This window comes from Gossypium arboreum, chromosome 2 (genome assembly GCF_025698485.1).
Source record: "Gossypium arboreum isolate Shixiya-1 chromosome 2, ASM2569848v2, whole genome shotgun sequence".
Lineage (NCBI taxonomy): Eukaryota > Viridiplantae > Streptophyta > Magnoliopsida > Malvales > Malvaceae > Gossypium > Gossypium arboreum.
The window spans coordinates 94,217,653-94,233,993 of NC_069071.1; the positions used below are offsets into that span (position 1 = coordinate 94,217,653).

At 35.6% G+C, this 16,341-nt stretch overlaps 1 non-coding gene across 1 annotated transcript; it reads right to left on the reverse strand.

The window, feature by feature from the left end:
• Positions 1–15,071: 15,071 nt before the first annotated feature.
• On the reverse strand, positions 15,072–15,177 carry LOC128289782 (small nucleolar RNA R71). Its single transcript, XR_008279426.1, has one exon. It is a non-coding gene; the product is annotated as a small nucleolar RNA R71 (small nucleolar RNA).
• Between the last annotated feature and the right edge of the window lie 1,164 nt (positions 15,178–16,341).

Genomic DNA, 16,341 nt, shown 5'->3' on the forward strand with positions numbered 1-16,341 from the left:
TAACACCAAATCAGAAGAGAATGTGAAAGTAGTTATACTAAGGAGTGGGAAAGTGTTAGTGGAATCTAAAAAGAAGCTAACACAAGAAGCCGTGGTAAGTGGAAGGGGGGAAGAAAAACCCGAAAATATTGACAAACTAGTGCTGAAGGAATATAAACCTCCAGTTCCATACCTAGAAAAATTGAAAAAAGACCACATTGATGCACAATTTGGTAAGTTTCTTGAACTTTTTAAGCAATTACATATCAACTTACCTTTTGTTAAAGCCATCTCGCAGATGCCTACATACGCAAAAGTTTTGAAGGTGCTTCTAACAAATAAAAGGAAATTCGAGGACTTATCTATAGTAGAACTCAACGAGGAGTGCTCAACCATACTCCAAAACAAGCTGCCAACTAAACTGAAAGATCCAGGAAGTTTTACTATCCCTTGCTTAATTGGTAGTCTGAATGTTGAGAAAGCACTAGCTAATTTAGGCGCTAGCATTAATTTGAAGCCGTATAAAATGTTCAAACAACTTGGTCTTAGGGAACCTAAACCTACTAGGATGAGTATTCAATTAGTCGATAGATCTGTTAAATATCCTAGGGGCATTATAGAAGACGTACTTGTGAAAGTAGATAAATTCATATTTCCTGTTGACTTTGTTGTGCTTGACATGGATGAAGATGTGGAAGTGCCCTTAACTTTAGGGCCTGTTTTTAGCCACTGCTAGGGCTGTAATTGATGTGGGTGATGATAAATTGGTACTTAGAGTAGGTGACGAGGAGATTATCTTTAAAATTTATGATGCTATGAAGTTTTCTAGGGAACAGGATGACTCCTGTACAACTCAAGACTCAAATTGTTTCCCGGGAAACTTAAATCGAGATGGTTAGGACTCTTCGTAATTCAGTCTGTTCTTCCATATGGCACAATAGAGGTAAGTCACCCATTACATGGTACTTTCAAAGTAAATGGACACCATCTCAAACTTTATAACGGAGAGAATTTTAAAGACCATGAAGAGGAGCTACGATGCCACAAACCACCCTGAATAAATCAACAAGGTAACAGTCGAGCTTAGACTATAAACAAACGCTTCTCGGGAGGCAACCTGAGTACTAACGGTTTTAAATTATTTAAATTTCAATTTTCAAACATCTAGGTCACTAACAGAGTCTTTGAAGCACAGGCTCCCGAATCCACAAGGCCTTGCTTATGGCCGTTGACCACCACGGACGGAAACACGACCGTGCGAGACGACCATGCATAAATAGGGTAAAAGTTATCTTTACCAACACGGGATGCGATAAATTAACATGAGCGTGCGACCGGGCCATGGGCAAATCTGCCAAATTAACACGGGCGTATGGCACGCCCGTGTCTAGCACCTGTGGATGACACGATCAAAATAACATGAGCGCACGCAGAGGTACACGACTGTGGGAGAAGCAAACCGCGCCAAACACGGCCATATGACACGATCATGTAGCCACACGGCCTAGACACACGGGCATGCCAGAAGGTCGTGTGACGACATCTCAATTCGCGACGAACACAGACGGGACACGATCCACAACGCGCCACTTGAAAAATTCAATGATTTATCTTATTTTATTTTATTTTTCTTTTATTAGGTTTTTAAGATTCATTTGTTTTTTTTAAACACGGCTTATCTTTACCGCTTTTATCAGATTATTCCCATAACTCTCCTTTTATTATTCAGAATCATGCTTGCCCTCCAACTTTATTTCCAATACTCGGTCTCGCAAATCCAAGAATATCATCCATTCTTAATTCAGGAAGTTTCACTTCTCTCCCTATCTTATTTTTATATTATAATATCTACCTTTGTACATTGAGGGCAATGTACATCTTCAGTGTGGGGGGTATTTATTTCATTATCAGAAAAATCCCTGAATGACTACCTTGTGCTCTTGAAAAGCTTTCATATCATATGTAGTATAAATTTTGATTGATTTATGATTTTTATTGATGTATCTTGAATTAAATATAGGCATTTAGGCATTGATTGTTTAAACCTTAAGACATTAGAGAATCAAGCATGATAAGTTGATTTTTAAGAATTTAAAATTATAGGTTGTTTCCCCAAGTCTAGGTATTACTTTGAATTAGAATTCACGAGTTTAAACATCAAAAGGCCATAATTTTTGTAAGATTTTTGAGCCTTTTGAGTGTGACAGCCCAAAATAGACCCTAGCCGGAATGTGGTTTCGGGACCACTAAACCGAGTCATAAAAATAATTAATTGTTATATTCTATGCTTACTATGTGTGTGCATGCATATGTGGAAATTTCATTCTCTAATTTTACCCATTTGTATGAGAGAGTATTAAATAGGGATCAAAGTGAAACATGGTGAAATATGATAGGCTAATTTTAAATGGCTTGTTAGTACATGTTAACAAAAGGTGGAGTTGCATGTCAAATAATCCCTTCCTAAGGAGGAGTGGCCGGCCATGACAAGGTTATGGGCAAGGAACATGTTTCCAACATGTTTTTCTAGTGGTGTATGTAGGAAGTCATAAAATAAAGACTAGCATTAAAGAAAAAAAATTGTTCATCCATTCTAAACACTTTGGCGAATGTCCTAAAGAAAGAAAAGAAAATTTGTTCATCCTTTCTCATCTTCTTGGCGAAAATACTAAGGGAAAAGGGGAGGATTTTTGCTTCATGCTTGGGTTGGAAGAGACCTAGAAGGAGATTTGGCTAAGTTTGCATCAAGATTAAGGTATGTATGAGGTTGTGTTGGGAGTTTCATGCATGGTTTGGTTGCTAATTTGATGTGCATGTTAGCCATGGCTCAAATCCTTGTTATGCCATGGAAATGGTATTTGGCCAAAGTTGTTATGGTGATAAAGCCATTGCATGCTAAGTGTGAAGCTTGATGATGATGCATGCAATGATGGATTGTCTACTCTTGAGTAAGATTTTGAGTTTTCTTTTGTGTTTAACCATGATTGAAGTTGAATGGAGCATGATTGTCATATTCGGCCATGATGCATTCATGAGCATGGTTCATGCTTCTTGCATGTTAGTTAAAATTTGTATTTTGGATGGCTATGGACACCTTGAAATTCGCCATGCTCATATTGTATATATATGTTTGCACATGATGTTTTGGCTATGAAGTAAGTGATGAATATATTGGTTTAAAGAAGAAGATGTGGAAGAATGCTTGTGAAATTGCAAGCACAATTCGCCTAGCACACATATAAGTGCTTGATGCTATATTATAAGTTTTGGGCCACAATGTGCAAAGCATTAACTAGTAAAATGCATGCTGTTTTTGTGAGGTATTAAGTGCAAAATTGACCTCAACATGTACATGAATATTCGGCCTTGGGTAGCCTATTGAAGGCCTTAGCTTTTCCTTGATGCTCAAATAAATTGTATTGAATTGCTTGATGTAGTATAAAATGTGCATGACCATTGTGTATTCAAGCTAAAGAGTGGCCATATGACCATTTAAACTCCTTGTCATATTCTCGCCATAAGCAAGCACAATGAGGTTTTAATAAATTGAATTTGTTTGAATTAGCTCAAGAGCTAAGAGGGCCACAATTGGACAAGGGAAGGAAAAGGTGATCGAATAGCCGAAAAAGCCGTTCGACAACATCCGAGGTAAGTCCTCAAGAAGTGACCTTACTTGAATTATGTGAGATGAAGTATGGATGTGTATGATTATTGATTTATGTGTGTATGAGAAATTGAATGATACCGGGCTAAGTCCCAAGGCGAATATGCTTGTGAATATATGTGCGTTTGAGCCTTAGTAACGAAAATGAAATATGTATGTCCAATGATTATTGATGTATGTGTACATGAGAAATTGAATGATATCCGGGCTAAGCCCAAGACAATTATGCTGAAATTATATCCGGGTTAAGACCGAAGGCAATTGTGCTAGTGGCTATATCCGGCTAAGACCGAAGGCATTCGTGCGAGTTATTCTATCCGGCTAAGACCAAGGCATTTGTGCACGTGATTATATCCGGTTATATTCGAAGAATCTTGGGCTGGAGGTGAGTGTTGGTTGCTGTAATGAATTCAATTAGTACACTCGAAAAGCCCAAAGGATAAGGTACGTTATATGTGCATTGGAAAGTCGACATGTTTGAGCAACATTCGCTCAATCGACTAATGAATTTCAGTTATTGAATTGATTGATACTTTGTGAAAGTATATAATGATGAAGTGTGAAGTAAGAATGTGTATTAATGAAATGATGCATTTGGCTATGTGAATGTATTGCTGTAATTAGAGTTGATTATATTCCTTGAGACTTACTAAGCATAAAAAATGCTTACCCGTTACTTTGGCTCTCTGTTTTATAGATTTCGCCGATAGCAATCGGATTCGGGATCAATAAAGTCGAAGTCATCCACACTATCCACGCCTCTATTTTGGTATAAATTTTGGTTGAACTTTGAAATGGCATGTATAGGACTACCCTTGTTGGTTGAATATGTTGTGATGTATATATATACGGCCATGCGAAAATGGCTCGTAAAAGTGAAGTATCGACTTAGACTAATTGTGGTTTGTATGTATATATTTGGTGTCATGATGTGGCTATGGCTTGGAAATGGGAATGTTGGTCATATGATCAGCCATTGGCATGGTTAAAATGATCATATATGAACCTATGTATGGCAAGACTAGTTGGTTCATGGAGACTACCAAATAGGTAAGACCTACCTTAAAACAGATGCTGCCAGCTGCAGTGACGTGAATGTGAAAAATCACCAAAATTCGTAGGAATGGAATTAAATAGTGAATAAGCTATGAAAATGAACCTTGTTGAGTCTATTTTCATATGGAAGAAACGAAATGGTCATAGGAGTTACATGTTAAGAGATATTAAAGCTATTGTGAGACAGGGCAAGAACGGTTTCTGGGTTCCCTGTCGCAACTTTAAAAATTTAGTATAAATTATCAAAAAATAATTAGGAGACATACCTTATATGTACAGATTCCATTTTGAGTCTAGTTTCATTAGAAACAAACGGCACCAGCATTAAAGCCCTGTACAGAGAGATATTCAAGTTATACCGCGCGAAGGTCAGAGCAGTCAATCCCTGTAACATGGGTGACTTTAACTAATAAACTGTACCAATTGGCCCGACCAAAAATTCTAGAAATAAATCCATGGATGGATATATGAGTCTAAATTCAGGGAAAATTTACGAAACCAGTTTCCGAGTTTTGAAACTCGAGATATGATTTTTAAGGCGACAGTGACGCAGTTTTCCAGCCTGACTGGAAATGTCAAATGGATGGGCAAAACAAGTGAACTTGGCTTGTTAACCCCTCGTGTCCGACACCGGCGATGGTCTCGGGTTCGGGGTGTTACATTGAGCATCTATTAATTCTTTCATGCTCACTTTTATTATTTCTTTGAGTGCATCAATATCGATATGTTATTCTAGAACTTGTCTGATTATGCATGTCAAGACCACACTATTTGATTTGATATGTCAAGATGATAGGGCACTTAAGATTAACCCACTCAGGCCATGAAAAGCCTACCTCCATGATTAACCCCTAGTAAACCCCTTTGAACCTAACAAGCCATTCCTTGTATTACCCTCAATATCAACCCTTAACCCATTATTGTTGAAATCCCCTAAATTAATTTGATCCCTATTTTTGTCGAGATTTAAGTTGAGTAAATTGCTTAGCTATGTCTTGTTTGTAATAAGTTAGTCTATGTTATTTAACTTGTTCTTAAAAGAAAAAAAAACTATGTATAAACATTAGTAATTCCATATTCTGAGAAGAAGCTCTGTTGTACGCAAGTGATATTAACTTTGTTCAACTTGTGACCACACCCCCTAACCAAGCCTCGTTACAACCTTCTAAAGACCTTTTGATTGATGTTTCATCCCAATTTATAGTGGTGGAGATTTGATTTTCATGCAAGCCTATGGTAATGGCTTTTCATTATTGACTATTGAGTGCTTCATTTATTGTCCTTAAAACAGCTTGAGTGATTTGAGTGAATCTGTAGTGAGGATGTGAAACTCTGTGATATTTTGAATCAAAGGTAATTACTTAGATGAGGGGAGACACCTATGTTTGCATGATTAAATACTCAACTTGGAATGTTTGAAACTTTTATGTTCTTTTAGTTGAATTCTCAATGTATAATTACCTATGGATTATTTTGAGATATTATCGATAGAAATTATTGATTGAGAAGAATTTATTCTGATTATGATTTGAGGATTTTGCTTGAGGACAAGTAAATGCTTAAGTGTGGGGGTATTTGATAAACCGTAATTTATACATTTTTTACCCCATGTTAAACGCCATTTATGGATGATTTCCCATTAGAATTTGTGAATTCGATGCTCCTAATAATTTAATTTCATGTTTTATACTTAGGAGAGCACAGGAGAGCGAAAGGAACGAGAAACGGGCAAAAAACAGAGAAAATGGGCCAAAGAACGAAATCAACACGGCCTGGACTTCCTCACACGGGTAGCCCACACGGCCGTATCAATTTGGTAGAATCAAAGCACAACTCACATGGGTAGAACACACGCCCGTGCCATTCTAACAGGCTCGAACACGGCCTGAAATTATCGCACATGGGCATGTCCCTGTTGAGCCCAAGTTGAGTCTAATTTGGAAAAGGCCACTTTTAGGGCTCTTAGGCATCCTAAAGCCTATAAATACACCCTAGAGGAGGAAAGAAAAGGGAGGCACAGAAGAGGGAGTAAGGAATTACTCCAAGGAAGCCTATTGATCCAACTCAGAAGCCGAGTTCACCATCAAGACTGAAGATCTCTCTTCAATTTCCCTTCAGGAGTTTTAGGTTTTCTTTATGTTTTGTATTCGTGATTTTTCTGAGATGTTTTCCTTTTTATTTATGAACTAAATCCCCTAAATACCTAAGGGGAATGAAACCTAAGACGAATCTTGTTATAATTTTCTGAATTTTAAGATAAATATTTAACTTGTTCTTAATTATGTGTTCTTAATTCTTGTTTTGATATCCTAGGATACTGATTCAAGATAAGCTCTTATTCAGAGGAGGAATAGACCCTGTCTAAGCGTACATTTGTCATAATTAAGCGGAGTTGTTTGTGCGCCTAGACATAGGGTGACAAGATTTTGCCGAATTAGGGTGAAACCTAATAAGGGGATCCATAGATCGAGTTAATGCAACCCTAGGGTGTTAATTAGAGAAAATTATCAATTATTCAATCTAGGATTAGACGTTATTAGTCTTGAATAGGGATAATAACATAACTTAGGGATCTCTACGAATCAAGTTAAATGAATAAATCGTCTAATTCGGAGCCAGAATAACAAGTACAGTCTAGGTGGATTTTTTCTTAGGTATTGTCTTAATTCAATCGATTTTCCTAAAAGCAATTCCCCAATTCCATTCTCTGTGAATTCTTAGTTTAGATGATTAGTTACTTAAAACAAAAACCTCTTTATTCTTAGGCTAGATATTAAAAAGACAGTCATTACTAGCACTTTTAGTTCCCGTGGGTTCGACAATCTGGTCTTGCTAAAACTATACTACTGTTCAATACGTACACTTGCCTACATCGTAATAATAGTTAGTTTCAAGAATGATTAATTATAAATATTTTAAACCTATCACAAAATCACGCGATCATAAGGGCTGAAATTGCATGAATTGCATTTTACGAGGCTAGGGACAAATTTGTAAAAAGGTCAAAAGTATAGGGGAAAAATAGTAATTTTACTATAACATGAAATTTGGATGGAGTTGATTATAAATATGATTAAATGAGTTAAATTTGATTATGTAGATCAAGAAAAGCAACATTCGGAGCTAAATCAGGAAAAATATAAAGTAGTGGACTAAATAATCGTATTCTCCGTTTGAGTTTGAGGTAAGTTCATATAAATAAATTATGCATTTATATGTTTTGATTGAAATATATGTATATGAATAGTTTAATTTTTATGTATAATTATTGAACGCATAACCTCAATGTATGAAGAAAAACGAGCCTCGTTTGAACGTTAGAAATTTGTAGGATACAAATGACATGTTATTAGGGTTTCTATTTTGGTTGAGATCCTGCATGTGTTGCGGACTCACCATAGCTCATATGATCTTACCGATTTGCAGCTCGTAGGACTTTACTGATATTTAGCTCGAAGGAGCTTATCGTTTATCGCTCGAATGAGCCTATATGTATAGGAATTGATAGATTATAGTTCAGCACACCTCATGTGTACTATCTGAGTATCTAACGAGATTCTCAGTGGTCCAACGGGCATAGTGTTATTATGAGATTATATAAGTTCAATAAGAACTAGTACATGTATTTACATGGAAATAGTTTATATCTATATGACATACGGATATGTGGTATAAATGTTACATGTACATGAAATTTTAATAATTGTTAAATTCATACATGATTCTCGGATTCTATACGTACACATGACTAACTTGATGAATGATTATGTGATAGGTTATAGCCAAATTGAAATGAGTTATTGATAAACGCCAAATTATACATATCTATACCCCAAGTACTTAGCATATTTATGGATGTTTATTTCTAGATTTATGGATTTTGGTGCTCTTAATCTGGTTATTTCATGTTTTGTACTCAGAAGAGCACCAAGAGTCGAAAGGAGCCAAAAATGAGCTAAAAAGAGACAACACGGACCAAATCGAGATGACGACACGGCCTAAGCCTTGCCACACGGGCATCTCACACGCCCGTTGCCTTCGGGGGTGTCGACCAAGGTTTTCACGATTCACACGGCCTGGCCATTGAGCCCACACGGCCATGTGCAATTTAATAGATCGAATACGGCCTGGTAAACACGTCACATGGTCGTGGCACATAGGCGTGTCCCTTTTTCAAATAGTTGTATTTTACACGGAAAGGGTACTTAGGGAGGAAGAAAGCCAATCGAAAGCCTATATAAACACCCTAAGTGTGACCTAGAAGGAGGCCGCTATTTCCAGAACTTTTCTGGAATACAGAACCACACGCCAAGAATTACTTGAAGAAAGCCAGACGATCCATCTCAAAAGCCAGAGCTAATCCAAGACTGAAGATCTCTCTCAGAATTCCTTCAGGGGTTTTAGAGTTTTCTTTATGTTTTGTTATTTTCATAGTCTTGAGATTTACTCTTATTCTATTAAAAACTAAACCCCTTAGATACCTAAGGGGGATAAAACCTATGATGGATCTTGTTATTATTATCTAAACTGTATGATAAATACTTGATTTGTTCTTAATTATGTGTTCTTAATGCTTGAGTTAATAGTCTGGGTATTAGTTCATGATTTGATGTGCATATGCAGAGGAGGAATTGACCCTGCCTAAGAGTAGATTTGGCATAATTAAGCGGAGTTGATCGAACGCCTAGAAATAAGGTTACGAGATTTTTTCGGATTAGGGTGAAACCTAATATGGGAGTCCATAGAGTGATTTACTGCTTCCCTAGGGGTTTTAATTAAGAAAGAGATTTCGATTAATTCAACTGAGGGTTAGACTTTATTAGTCTCAAAAGGGATAATAACATATGTTAGGGAGTCTCACGGATCAAGTCAAGTGAATAAATCGTCCGGTTCAGAGTCAGATAACAAGTGAAATCTAGATGGATTCCTCCTTGGGTGTCGTCTTTATCAATTGCTTCTCTTCAAGTCTTTTTCCAAATTTTCTCTTTTCTTTAATTAAATTAGTTAATTAGTTTAGATAATTAGTTTAATAAACAAACCCTTTTATTTCTAGGTTAGATAATAAAAAGATAGTTATTACTAGTACTTTTGGGTCCATTGGGTACGATATCCCGGTCTTGCCGTTACTATACTATTGTTCGATAGGTGTGCTTGCCTTTTCGTCGTGATAATAGTTAGTCTAGGTTTGATATTCATTATAAATATTTATTTCTTGTTACGAATCACACGATCAAGTTTTTGGCGTCGTTGCTAGGGAACTAAAATATTAGGAACACTAAATTTTTATTACTTTAGCCATTTATTTTTCTTGTAATTTTATTTTATTTTATTATTTATTAATTTACTTTTTTCACTCTCTTAGCAGGTTTTTATAGTTTATGACTAGAAGAAACCCATCAGGACCATTACTCTTTGTGACATCCCTAATTTGACCCTAGTCAGAAAGTGGTTTCGGGACCACAAAATCGAGACATAAAAATAATTTAATATTCATTTTGATGCTTATAATATGTGTTAATTCATGTGTGACATTTTTGATGTTTTAACTTAGAGTTATAAATGTGAATTTCACTAAAAAGGGCTTAGTAGTAAACTTTGAAAGTATGATGGGGAAATGTGTGATGACTAGTTGATTCATGCATGCAAAATAGTGGAGTTGCATGTCAAATTTCCCCTTTTAATGTTAGTCGAAGGTAATGATGACTTTGTTTTGGCATTTTGTGCTTTGTATGTTAGTAAATAATGTTAATAATATATTTGTTTATATTAAAGAAAATGGTTTCATAAAATAGAAATAATAAAAGTTAAAAATAAATGAATAAAATATGTTTGAGGTGAAAATAACAAGGCCATTTTCTTCTTCTTCTTGCCGTGAGTTGAGAAAGAAAATAGAAACCTTTGAGCTTAGGGCATTCGGCAAAAGAAGGCTTCAAATAAGGTAAGATTCATGTTATTTTCTTTGAAAATTTGTGAATTTTGGTTGGTTTTGAAGCTTGCAACAAGACCCATGTGAAAATTTTTGTGTTCATGAAGCATGTAGCAATCGGTCATGAGCTTAATGGGGTATATTTTGTATGTTTGATGATTTTGGGAGGATAATTGATTCTAGTTGAGTATGAACAAACTAAATGTGCTTGATGGCTCAAATGAGCTTGGAAAGTTGGCCAATGTTGTTTAAGTTCATGAATTAGGGCATAATTTCTTTCGGCAAACTAGGATAAATTGTAAAAAAAAAAATTTCTTAGGATTAATAGCATTTGCTTAATTGGTGAATTGAACTTTGAGTGGATAGAGTGAGCCCTTGTGACTATGTTGATTGTGAAAATCGGCAATGTGGGGGCTTATACAAAAATTAATGTGTATTGATAATAGTTGTATGAGAATTATTCAAATTAGCACCTAAGTGATAAATTGATTATGTAATTGGGTTGATTGTTGCATTCGACCATGAATTCAACTTGTCATTTGAATTGGTAGATAAATGCCGCATATTAAGTTGAGTAATTAAATTTAGTTTTAGCTTGATTTTGAATGAATATAAATTGAGATGTTCATTATGTGTTATCCGAATTAGTTGTTGAATAAGATATTGGGCTACACTTAGTGAAAGTGTTAAATGAATATGAATTATGTGTATATATGCCTTATGTATGTACCATGTACACATAAGGACATTTGGCAATATGATTAAATTCTTGTATAAGAAAGAATGATAAATTAAGTGACTCTTTGCTTGTGAATGTGAATTAGATATAGATTAAATAAGCATGAAATCGAGTCATGGCATGTTTTATTAATTAATACATATTGAAAATGATATGTGATTGCCAAATGTGATTGTCAAGTGAATAATATTAGTTAAGTACCTAAGCCAATCTATTGTTTCACTTAAGCTTAAGAGCAAAGAGGATCAAAGTCGGATAAGGGAAAAGAGAAAGTAAACAAATAGCCGTGGATATCTAGTCGTCGACCACTTCCGAGGTAAGTTTTAAGTGATTAAACGTTGAGTAAATTCAATCATAATAGAACATATTGAGTTGATATAATAAGATATGATGGGCCATGATATGTTCTAAGCTCAAATGGTAAGTTCTTAAGTGCTTGAGCTTGGAAATTTAAGTGTAATTTGAAATAATCTGCTTAGGACAGCAGCGATAACGTGACTTTAGAAAATCACCATAAATTTATGGACTTGAATTAGAGGCTGAATAAAACATGAAATTAAAGCTTAATGAGTTTAGTTTCTTATAAAAGAAACCGTAAGCAAAGGAATTTCGATAATGAGATATTTAAAGTTGTGTGAGACAAAGCAGAATGACACCGTAATCCTCTGATACGCTTTTTAGAAAATCATTATAAATTGTACAAAAATTTTTAAATGACAAAATTTATATTCTAGATGACTTAGTGAGTCTAGTTTCAAATGAAATAAACTAGAACATATTTTGAATTTTGTACAATGAGAAATTTGATTTGTAGTGAAGAGTGGTCAGAATAGTCAAACAGTGAAATAGGGGAAACATTAAGAAAAGTCTGGTATTGCTTGGCCAAACCAAAAATTCTGAAAATTTGTTGGATAAAATTAACGGCACTTCATTTGGAGTTTCGTAGCTCCATTTACGAGTAATTTAATGACTGTTGCTCAGGAAAAACAGCTTGTGCTGAATTTGTGATTATGTTGTAAACCTTAATAAAACTATTTGAGTTGCTTATAAGCTATCGATCAAAAATTGGTAATCAAAGTACCAAATTCGTATTAAAGTGAAGCTATAAGCCGTAAATGACTAGTATACCTAGTCAATTTTGTTATGATGAAATTGATGTACAAGATATGTATATGTGATAAGGCCTAATGGCCAATGTGATGAATGTGAAAGTGTATATATATGATAAAGCCTAATGGCCAATGTGATGAATGTGAAAGTGTATATATGTGATAAGGCCGAATGGCCAATGTGATGAATGTGAAAGTGTATATATGAGATAAGACCTAATGGCCGATGTGATGAATGTGAAAGTGTATATATGAGATAAGACCTAATGGCCGATGTGATGAATGTGAAAGTGTATATATGTGATAAAGCCTAATGACCAATGTGATGAATGTGAAAGTGTATATATGTGATAAGACCGAATGGCCAACGTGATGAATGTGAAAGTGTATATATGTGGTAAGGCCGAATGGCCAATGTGATGAATGTGAAAGTGTATATATGAGATAAAACCTAATGGCTGATGTGATGAATGTGAAAGTGTATATATGTGATAAAGCCTAATGGCCAATGTGATGAATGTGAAAGTGTATATATGTGACAAGGCCTAATGGCCGATGTGATGAATGTGAAAGTGTATATATGTGATAAGGCCGAATGGCCAATGTGATGAATGTGAAAGTGTATATATGAGATAAGACCTAATGGCCGATGTGATGGATGTGAAGGTGTATATATGTGATAAGGCCGAATGGCCAATGTGATGGATGTGAAAGTGTATAAATGTGATAAGTCCCGAAGGGCATTTGTTCCAGTACTATATCCGGGTTAAGATCCCGCAGGCTTTATGCGGGAATATTATTCTGAATTAATGTCCGTGAGGCTTCGTGCTCGTACTATATCCGGTTTTGAAGACCGAAGATTCAAGTAAGACTTTGATATTGAGTATCTGCGATGAAGTTACCATCAAATAAGTATTACGTATTTAAAGATGTTCAGTGCGTATTACTTACTCATCGGTGGATTGATTTCAAAGTGAATTATTAGTATAAAAAGGTATGTAAATGTGATCAATATTATAACTTCAAATATGAGAATGATCTAATTGGTAATGGTATGCTTGTATAATGAAGTATGGGATGAAATATTCTTATGTATTAGTGCATATTCGCCCAAAGGCCTTATGATTTGAGCACAGGTGGGGTTCACTAGATGTGCCATTACAAGGTAAGGATTATATTCTGTAAACTTACGTATATGTAATAAGGAATATGTTTGGTTCTTTAGGTGCCTCTGATAATTTAGTACTTGTCATGTTGAAATACTTGAAAATATGGATGTGATTATGAACAAGTGGAAAGGATTATTGAAAGTTGTAAATTGATGAAGAATGTGCTTACCATGTGAATCCATCTTCAGTTGATGAAGAATGTGCTTTGGAAATATTCGACCATCTAGGTCACTATTGTACGAAAGTATATATATGTGAGAGTTAAGTGATGCGTTTATTGATATTATAGTTTGAGATGAAGCTCTAGATTAACTTCATCGAATAGTTGAAATGAATGACCAAAGATATTGAATGAAAACACTTTGCAACTTAAAGCTCAAGGCTAAAGAAAGGCGAATTAAATTATGTGAAATTTTGGTTAGGTATATTAGGTCAAATGAGATTTTATCTAGATTAAGTATATGTGAAAAACGTCATTGATTCAACAAAATTATTGTTTTGCTTAAAACTTACTAAGCTTACGAAAGCTTACTCTGTTCGTTCATGTTTTTGGTCTGTAGGTTGTGGATTCTGACTATTAGCTCGGGGATCGTCAGCACTTCATCACACTATCTACCATTACGGTAGCCATGAGATTGGATTATCTTATGGCATGTATAGAATAGACTAGTAGCGAAAGAATAATTTGGTTATTGTATATAAGCCATACGAAAATGACATCTTTTGAATGTTTACTTATAGAAGTTTACATTTTATCCCTGGCTGTGTTTAGTGTTTATCCAAATGAATGATTCTAAAAAAAAAATTTACCGTTCTGTCATGAGTTACAAGTCCGGTAATGCCCCTTACTTATTCCGGCGATGGTTACGGGATAGGGGTGTTACACTCTTTGATAAAGAAATCAATCGTACAATTCCCAAAAATCAAAGAGAAATAAGGCGTAGTTTACGCTACACGGAGAACGAGCGAGAAGACGATACTCAAACCCCAACCAACGAGATGGCCGAAAATCCAGGCGATCAGCTGCCTCCTACTATTGCAGCTAATCAAAATCCTGCTCCACGTACTGTGTATAACTATGCTAAACCTTCTTTAATAGGAACTGCGTCTAGTATAGTTAGACCTGCTATTGCTGTGAAAAATTTTGAACTAAAACCTAACACCATTCAGATGATACAGTAGTTTGTTCAGTTTGATGGTTTGCAGGATGAGGATCCCAACACGCACTTAGCGAACTTTCTTGAATTTTACGATACATTCAAAATCAATGGCATTTCTGATGATGCCATTCGTCTTTGGTTATTTCCCTTTTCACTGAGAAACAAAGCTAAACAGTGGTTGAACTCGTTACCACGTGGGTCTATCACTGCTTGGGAACAAATGACCGAGAAATTTTTACTAAAATATTTTCCGCTAGCTAAAACGGCCAAATTACATAATGATATCTCTTCTTTTGTACAGATGGATTTAAAAACACTTTACGATGCATGGGAGAGATACAAGGACTTACTGAGAAGGTGCCCTCACCATGGGTTACCGCTTTGGCTGCAAGTTCAAACATTCTACAATGGTGTGAATCCCTTGACAAGAAAAATGATTGACGCAGCTGCTGGCGGAACCATCAACAATAAAACACCGGAAGATGCCTATGAATTTATAGAGGAGATGTCACTGAATAACTAACAGTCACAAGTTATGAGGACAAAGCCAACAAAAATAACCAGCGTCTATAACATCGATTCAGTCACCATGCTTTCAAATCAGGTAGAACTTCTCAATAAAAAGATTGATAGTTTTCTTGGTTCTACGTAGGTACACCCAGTAATGAGGTGTGACTTAAGCAGAGGAGGTGTTCATACAGAATATCAATCCTTCAATCCCACAACTAAAGAGGAACAAGTTAACTATATGGGTAATAATAATTTTAGATCTCAAAATAACCCATACAATAATACTTATAATACAGGTTGGAGGAACCACCCCAATTTTTCCTGGGGAGGTCAAGGAAATCCAAAGCCAGAAAATCTTCAAGGTTTTCAACAGCCACCTTATCAACAGGAGAAAAAACCAAACCTTGAGAAGATGCTTTCTAAATTCATCTCGGTGTCAGAAACCCGTTTCCAAGATACCGAGATAGCACTTAAGAATCAACAAGCATCGATCCAAGGACTCGAAACTCAGATAGGCCAGCTGTCCAAACAAATCTCCGAACTACCCCAAGGTAGCCTACCAAGTAATACTGAACCTAATCAAAGGGAACACCACAATGCAATTAGTGCCCAAGATAAGGAAGGATTCATTACACCTGAGCCAGAATTACAGCAAGACAACACGCTGAACAAAGGACGAGAAGAGGTAAACAATAATGATCCCAAACAGGTAAGTACAAATCATGAACCTCGTCAGCCATATCCTAAAGTGATGACGAAAGACAGAACAGAAGAACAATTCATTAAGTTTGACTGTCAAACTCTTAAAGAAATTACATATTAACTTACCCTTTATTGAAGTTCTTTCACAGATGCCCAACTCAGCAAAATTCTTAAAGGAACTTCTGAGTAATAAAAGGAAATTAGACGCTACATCGCATGTGGAACTCAATGCAGTCTGCTCAGCTATTCTAAAGAATGAGCTACCTAACAAATTAAAAGATCCAGGGAGTTTTACAATTTCTTGTTTAATTGGTAGTTTTTCTGTGA